The sequence below is a fragment of the Lissotriton helveticus genome, chromosome 8 (genome assembly GCF_964261635.1).
Source record: "Lissotriton helveticus chromosome 8, aLisHel1.1, whole genome shotgun sequence".
Taxonomy (NCBI): domain Eukaryota; kingdom Metazoa; phylum Chordata; class Amphibia; order Caudata; family Salamandridae; genus Lissotriton; species Lissotriton helveticus.
The window spans coordinates 1,279,141,022-1,279,149,299 of NC_136069.1; positions in this window are offsets into that span (position 1 = coordinate 1,279,141,022).

An 8,278-nucleotide genomic window follows, 5' to 3' on the forward strand; every position below is an offset into this window, starting at 1 on the left:
ACCAACAGAAAGTAACTACTCACACACCGCCAGCCGAGCGCCAGTACACCCACACCACCATCCAAGCACCAGACCATGCACACCGCCAGCCAAACACCACTCAGCGCACACCGACAGCCAAGTACCACTCCACACACACCACCAGCCAAGCATCACTCCACGCACACCACCAGCCAAGCGCCACTCCACAAACACAACACCAGCCAAGCACCACTCCGTGCACAGACAGCCAAGTACCACTCCACGCACACCATCCAGCCAAGCGCCACTCCACACACACTGCCAGCCAAGCGCAACTCCACGCACACCACCATCCAAGCACCAGACCATGCACACCGCCAGCCAAACACCACTCAGCGCACACCGACAGCCAAGTACCACTCCACACACACCACCAGCCAAGCATCACTCCACGCACACCGCAAGCCAAGCGCCACTCCACACGCACCACCAGCCAAACACCACTCCGTGCACAGACAGCCAAGTACCACTCCACGCACACCACCAGCCAAGCGCCACTCCACACACACCACCAGCCAAGCGCCACTCCACAAACACAACACCAGCCAAGCACCACTCCGTGCACAGACAGCCAAGTACCACTCCACGCACACCATCCAGCAAAGGGCCACTCCACACACACCACCAGCCAAGCACCACTCCGTGCACAGACAGCCAAGTACCACTCAGCGCACACCGACAGCCAAGTACCACTCCACACACACCACCAGCCAAGCACCACTCCACGCACACCGCAAGCCAAGCACCACTTCACACACACCGCCAGCCAAGCACCACTCCGTGCACAGACAGCCAAGTACCACTCCACGCACACCACCAGCCAAGCGCCACTCCACACACACCACCAGCCAAGCGCAACTCAACACACACCACCAGCCAAGCGCAACTCCACACTCACCGCCAGCCAAGCACCACTCCATGCACACCACCAGACAAATCCAAACACAGCACCAGGCAAGCGCAAGAGCACGCACACCGCCAACCAAACACCAGACCACGCATACCGCCAGCCAAGCACCAGTCCACAGACACCGCCAGACAAGCACCAGTCCACAGACACCGGCAGCCAAGCGCCAAACCATGCACACCGTCAGACAATGGACATTACACGCAAACCAACATCATACTTTAGTTTTTTTTTAAATAAAAGAAAAAAAAATTGCAAATTGATACAAATCTACTAACTCAACAACTAAATCTAAAAAGACTACACAAATGCAAACTTTGAAACTGAACAATAAGTTTTAAAGAATAAAGACCAACCAGTTCACTTTACCACTCATTGATACTCCCAAAAATTATTTTGCGTGTGTTACAATCTAAAACAAGCAGGTACACACAGCCCGGGGTTTGAAGGGCAGTCGGGGCAGTACATACGAACCTCCTTCCGCAAACCTCTTCGCCAACAGACTCTACATCTCCGACTGGGAAAGTCTTTTGAGGTTATAGGAGGAATTGTGTCAGGAAAGTGGCGATCTTTCAATCTGGCAACATCCTCCACCACCCCAACTCTAGGAACACTTGCCTGTTCCACTAAAACAAGGCTGCCTACTACAGGCTCCTGAAACTTCACAAAAGTCATCTTTGACTGGGGACAAGATTTCTGGAACACAAAAAAGCATTAAAGATTGCTAAGTGGAAAAGATGGATAGCCAACTTCTTGTACCAAATGTAAGCCTTACGAAGAGCAGCATACGGTTCCAACCTCTGATCTACTCTGTCAACACCACCCATGTACTTATTGTAGTGCATTATGCACACAGGTTTGCGCACTTCTGCAACCTGACCCCAAACAGGCACCGGTTCAGTGCTTTCATCATGTATTGTAGTCAACATGTAGACATCTCTCCTGTCTGAAAACTTCACAGCTAGAAGCTCCTCACAACGCAATTCACTGCACTGTCCCCGAGCAAGCTTTCGACAAACAAGTTCTTTTGGGAAACCTTTACGGTTTGAGCGGATTGTGCCACAAGCAACAGTGTCCACGTTGGCCAATTCCCTGAACAACCGCACACCAGTGTAGAAGTTATCAACATACAAATGATGGCCTTTGTTAAAAAATCCACGACCAAGTTCCCACACAATTTTCTCAGTCACTCCAAAAGTCGACGGACAACCAGGGGAGTTAATCCTGGATTCCTTACCAGTGTACACCCTGAAATTAGAGACATATCCAGTCTCACTGTCACACAGCATATACAGTTTGATTCCATAGCGTGCCCTCTTACTAGGAATGTATTGCCGAAATACCAAGCGGCCCTGGAACAACAGCAAAGACTCATCCACTGCAATTTCTTTCCCAGGATAAAAGATCTCAGGAAATCGATCAACAAAATGATCAATGACAGGCCGAATCTTGAAAAGACGGTCACATTCAGGGTGATCTCGTGGCAAAGCAAGACTATTGTCAACAAAATGCATCATCCGAAGCAGAAGCAAATACCTATCACGACTCATGACTGCCGGAAATATAGCTGTTGCCATCAAGGGACTAGTAGACCAATATGAAGCCATTGATGGTTTCCTAAGCAAGCCCATCAAAAAAGATAAACTCAAAAACTTTTTCATCTCCTCCATATTTGTGGGAGTCCACCGGGTAGCTCTAGTGTGGGGCTTAAGGCTGGCACTGTTCACCCTCAAAAAAATTTCAGCATACAAATTAGTCTGCTCTACAATCTCTGCCAAAAACACATCATCCATAAACAACTTGAAAAAATCAATAGGCAAAACGTTTTCAGTGTTCACCCTACACCCTGGAACACCAGTAAATTCAGGCAATGCCGGCTGCACCATGCCTGGTGCAACCCAGAGGTCAGAACTTTCAACGTCAAGTCTTCCAGCCGCAGGCTGCCGCACAGCTGCCTCTTGTCTCACTACACCAACTGGAAATCTAGCAGCCCCAGGCTGCAGCCCAGATGTCTCTTGCCGCACTATTGGCACAGCAATGTCCTCCGCAACCACAGGCACATCATCCACACCAAAAGTAGCTTCATCAGCACTCAGAGTGTCTTCATCATCAGATGAAGCCATGTGTAGAGAAAACTCACTACCTGAATCTTCACCTCCCACCTCTGGCTCAGATTCAGAGTCAGTCTCTGGACCATGGTCAGAGGAAGAATCAAAAAGCATTCCAACAACTTGCTGAGCAGTAATCCGGCGGCTAGCCATTATCCTTACAAATAAAGGAGTCTGCACAAACAACTCAACAACCCCAACACTGCGCAAAGTAAGATAATAAATGTAAGTCTTTTTCACAAAAAACTATATTTAGAAAAAATATACAATTCACTTACAAGACACAACTACACTCAGCAGCACCTACTCTGCCAAGACACAGCAAATAGGCAACGATATCCCACTAGAAAGAAGAAAAAAAAAACTTACATCTACAGAAGGACACATCAAAAACAAATGCAAAACATGTTTTACAATCACAACAAACAGAAACCAAACATACTCGTATTACTACACACTTTGCAAAATGAACAATTACATTACAATTGAACAAAAAAGAGGTCTCTTACCAAACACATGCAACTACAGAAACAGCAGAACAACAGAACCACCAGTAACGGAACCGCACACTGCAACAATCTAAAGAGAAAAAAACCCAATACACATTAGAAGAAACAAAAACAACACACATTACAACAGGCTATGTCACAAGGTATGTCACAAATGGGGTGTCTGTCCCAAAGGGGGGAAGGTTATAAATCATTAAAAACGTGGGCCCCCTGGAAGCAACCCTACGGAGGGCAGAGAGGCCAAATAAAGACACGGCAGAACATACTTTAGAAAACAAATGGGCCCAAGGAAGCAACCCTTGGCCAAGGGGTCGCTCCCTATAAAAAAAAAACCCTGGAGTCTAGTGGGCTTTTCTATCCCCCCCTGGGTCCAGAAACGGTAAAAAAAACAGCCGATCTGCCCCCAGGGGGGGCAGAACAGTCTACAATATTTATAATACCCCCTGGAAGCGACCCTTGCCCAAGGGGTCGCTTCCTTTATAAATATAATAAAATCCCTGGTGTCTAGTGGGCTTTTCTACCCCCCCTGGGTCCAGATGCGGCCCAAAAAACGGCTGATCTGCCCCCAGGGGGGGCAGACAAGTCTAAAAAAAACATAAGGGCCACTAGGAAGCGACCCTTCCCCAAGGGGTCGCTTCCTTTTCAATTGTAAACAAATCCCTGGTGACTAGTGGGCTTTTCTGCCCCCCCCCCCCCAGGTGCAGATCGGCCAAAAAAACGGCCGATCTGCCCCAGGGGGGCAGAAAAGTCTACAATATTTATAATACCCCCTGGAAGCGACCCTTGCCCAAGGGGTCGCTTCCTTTATAAATATAATTCAATCCCTGGTGTCTAGTGGGCTTTTCTGCCCTCCTGGGTCCAGATGCGGCCCAAAAAACGGCCGATCTGCCCCCAGGAGGGGCAGAAAAGTCTAAAAAAAATTAGGGCCACTAGGAAGCGACCCTTCCCCAAGGGGTCGCTTCCTTTTTCAAAAATAACTAAATCCCTGGTGACTAGTGGGCTTTTCTGCCCTCCCTGGGTGCAGATCGGCCCAAAAAACGGCCGATCTGCCCCAGGGGGGGGGCAGAAAAGTCTGATAAATATTATGGCGCTAAAAGGAAGCCACCCTTGCCCAAGGGGTTGCTTCCTGCACAAATAAATATGGCCAAAAACAATCCCTGGTGTCTAGTGGGGCATTCCTGGTGCACGATCGCGACGCTGTGCGCGATCGTGCACCAGGAATGCCGTGCATTGGGACATCAGGGGAGTGAAACACAGTTTCCTCCCCCCCGATGCCTCAAGGCACCGTAAAAAACGCCCCCCCCGCCACACCGTAGCAGCACAAGACCCATCCCTCTCTGCTGGACGCGCTGGAAACAAATGGCTTCCAGCGCGTCCAGCGCTTCCTGATGACGTCGGCGCGCGCTGTGCGCGCTGACGTCACCAGGAAGCGTGGGTGGCCAGGGGGTGGCAGCGGAAAGTCTTCCGCTGCCACCCCAGCTACAAACACCAACATCGATGCCCCAGGGGGGGAGCGCCAGCGCTCCCCGCCAGGGATGTACTGATGACGGAGCGGTTCCGTCATCAGCACAGCCCAATCGATGCTGATGACGGAACCGCTCTGTCATCAGCATCGAAGGGGTTAAGACAAAGAACAGAACAGTTTGACAAGGGCCTGCAAACGCAGATGACCCCCACAATATATGTCTCATGAGAAGAAAATCCCAGTCAAACTTTGCCATTTGTCTGAAGAATAGAGAAGCTGCATCAAGGTCTTCCACTAACCTTTTATTCGCTGCAAACAAATCTTAAAAAGTGCAAACATACCCCCATAAAACACATCTGCGAGATGGGGGTACACTGGATTGCAAGAAAGGGGGGTTTGTGTGCTGAGACATTAGACAGATGGGAGTAATAAAAACCATAGAAAGTTAATTCAGGGAAAACATTTAGGAGCAGAAAGAAAGAGCTAACAATAGGAACAATGGAAAACATTGAAAAAACCCTACTAAATTAACAACAAATAGAAACTGAAAACAGGAACTCCAAATTATACAGTCAATCAATCAATCAATCAGTACATTTGTAGAGCGCACAACTCACCCGTGAGGGTCTCAAGGTGCTGGGAGGGGGGCGGGTTGCTGCTACTGCTCGAACAGCCGGGTCTTGAGGAGTCTCATGAAGGCCAGCAGGTCCTGGGTCTGTCGTAGGTAGATGGGAAGGGTGTTCCAGTTTTTTGCAGCGAGGTGGGAGAAAGATCTGCTGCCGGCGGTCGCACGACGGATGCGTAAAATACACTATGTTGAATGTTAAAGGGATGCTGAAAATCGCCTTAGAGTTTCATGACCTTGTAAAGAAACTTGGCCTTTTGGCCTTGATCCTCTTTATGGACACAGAACTCCTTGGTGACTTGCAAAGCTCTTATTACTTAAAGTACAGGGTACTTATTTTCCACATACATCATGAAATTTCCATGCCCATTACTTGGGTACACGTTTATAGAATTCCCGAGTTATGGTTCAAGGATTGGTTTCCATTCTAACTTAGTACTGGTTGTAATTTCTGTTTACGGCATAGAGATGCTAAATGCTACAAAAATCAGAAATGCATTAGTGGCTGTCCAGTGGTGCTTTTTTATTGCAGAATCAAGAATGTTGTCAGCATAATTCAGTTTCTTCTATAGTGTGCGATAGGGAAAAAGGAAACTATTAATGCTTGTAACTAGGAGTAAATTAAAGAAGATGGGAGATGCGCCCAACGTTCTCAGTCTTCCTCTGAGCAAAGAGAGCAATATTGTTCACCTGCCCACCTTAAACAGATGTTCCTAGATTTGGGAGCATTACCAATCACAATTAAGAAGGGTGAAGCAATGGAACGATACAGATTAGTTTCAGCACAAGTTCTACACAGTGTATAATGGGTACTAGGTCAAAGCTGATTGATGGCAGGCTCAACGCTGTTGTCAGTAATCCCCTACTCGCAATCGTATAACAGGGCCCACTCTGTTTTATTGTGATGTACCTGCAATAGTTTTTGATGTTTGGATTCTGTCCTTAGAAAACCTGCTACAATACTTTAGCTGTAATTTTCACACAGTTTCAAAATTGACATGAGTAATTATGACATTTTCGCTACCTTGAGCAACAAAATATAGCTGTCTAAAATGTCATTCCTGTATTATTAGACCAACAGTGATGAAAATGTATTATTGCCATTAATTGTTTTGTTATCATATCAGGCAAAACATTTCCACCACTAATCAGTTTTTGTTTTCAGGAGCTGGCAGTTCCAGTTGACATGCAGCTTGATGGAAAGCACAGAGTAAACATTGATTTATTTATGCAATAATGGAACAATTAGAAACTTTTGCATTGGTGGGATGACAATTCTGACTAAATGAAATACCATCAACAGGAAAGGCATGAGGAAACGGTTTACCTCTTACTTGGTGTTTTATCAGAGATGAATCTTGGATGCCTAGGTACAACTGTATCCCTATTACATTGGCATATGTTCTTATTAGATCAACCACTGGCTTGAGCAATTGTTTTTTTTTGTGGAAGCATTAGAGAAATATTTTTTTTTAAAACAGTTAACCATCACACATAATTCTAACAGAAGAGTCTTCTGTGTTTCTCTGAGCAGACAGTTATATTTAGAACAGGTACTTTTAGCTTAACTGAACATGAAATTAGGAAGTGACAGAACAAATTAATTTGTGCTTTACTTTCAGGCGGATGTGCACATGAGGTCCAGAAAATACTGTCACCCACATTACAAGACAGCCAGTGGCTGAAGTCGGCTGAACCATTGCCCAATTCTGTATGCTTAGGTGGGTAGAAACGAAATGTTAATGGCAGATAAACAAACCAGTGGATGAAGAGGGCCGAACCAAAATCCTTCCATGTATGTATATATGTGCATTTGGTTTTTTAATCAGAGAGATTTAGCTTTGTGTGTAAGCCTCTCTGAAGAGCTATAATGATAGTGAAACACATGGCAGAGGTTTCTTTTATTAATTCCAGGTTGGCTTGGCTGGTATTATACCAATCCAAAGCTGTAATACTGTGCCTGGAATGGTAAAAGGCTTTAGTCATGCTCGGCGTGGCTGGCACTGTGCTAGTCCTATGCCTAAAGACTTTACTGTACAAAGGGTTAAAGTTCTTTGTCCATTTCTAGCTCAGCGTGGATGGCACTGTGCTCATCTCATGCTTAAATACTTGGCATTTGAGGTGAGCAGATTCAGAGTGTTTCTTGTGTTATACAGTGCTTTATACAGAAGCTGCTCATCAGTGATGTCATTTGAGATGTCATCAGTGATGTCATCAGTGATGTCACTGACCATGTCATGAATGATGTAATATGTGACGTCATCAGCAGTGCATTGCTGAACTAACTATATCGGCCTAATTTCTCTGGTTTTGTACGAGTGGAATGTCCAACTAACTATAACGTCCCTGAAACCTATGGTTTTTCAGTGCATTTCAAAGGTTTTTCAAATGCTAATTTCTAACTATAACATCCCTGAAACCCATGGTTTTTCCAGTGAATTTAAAAGGTTTTTTAAACGCTAATTTCTAACTATGCCTACAGAGGTAAGACATGTGCAGCAAGAGGAAGAACGGCGCAGAAATAAGCAAGAGAAATGCAGAAAGAGGCAACAGAAGGCCAGAAAGACAAAGAAAGGTGGAGAAAGAAGCAAGAGATATGCAGAAAGAACCAACAGAGGAGCAGAAAGAGGCCTTGTTGCAAAG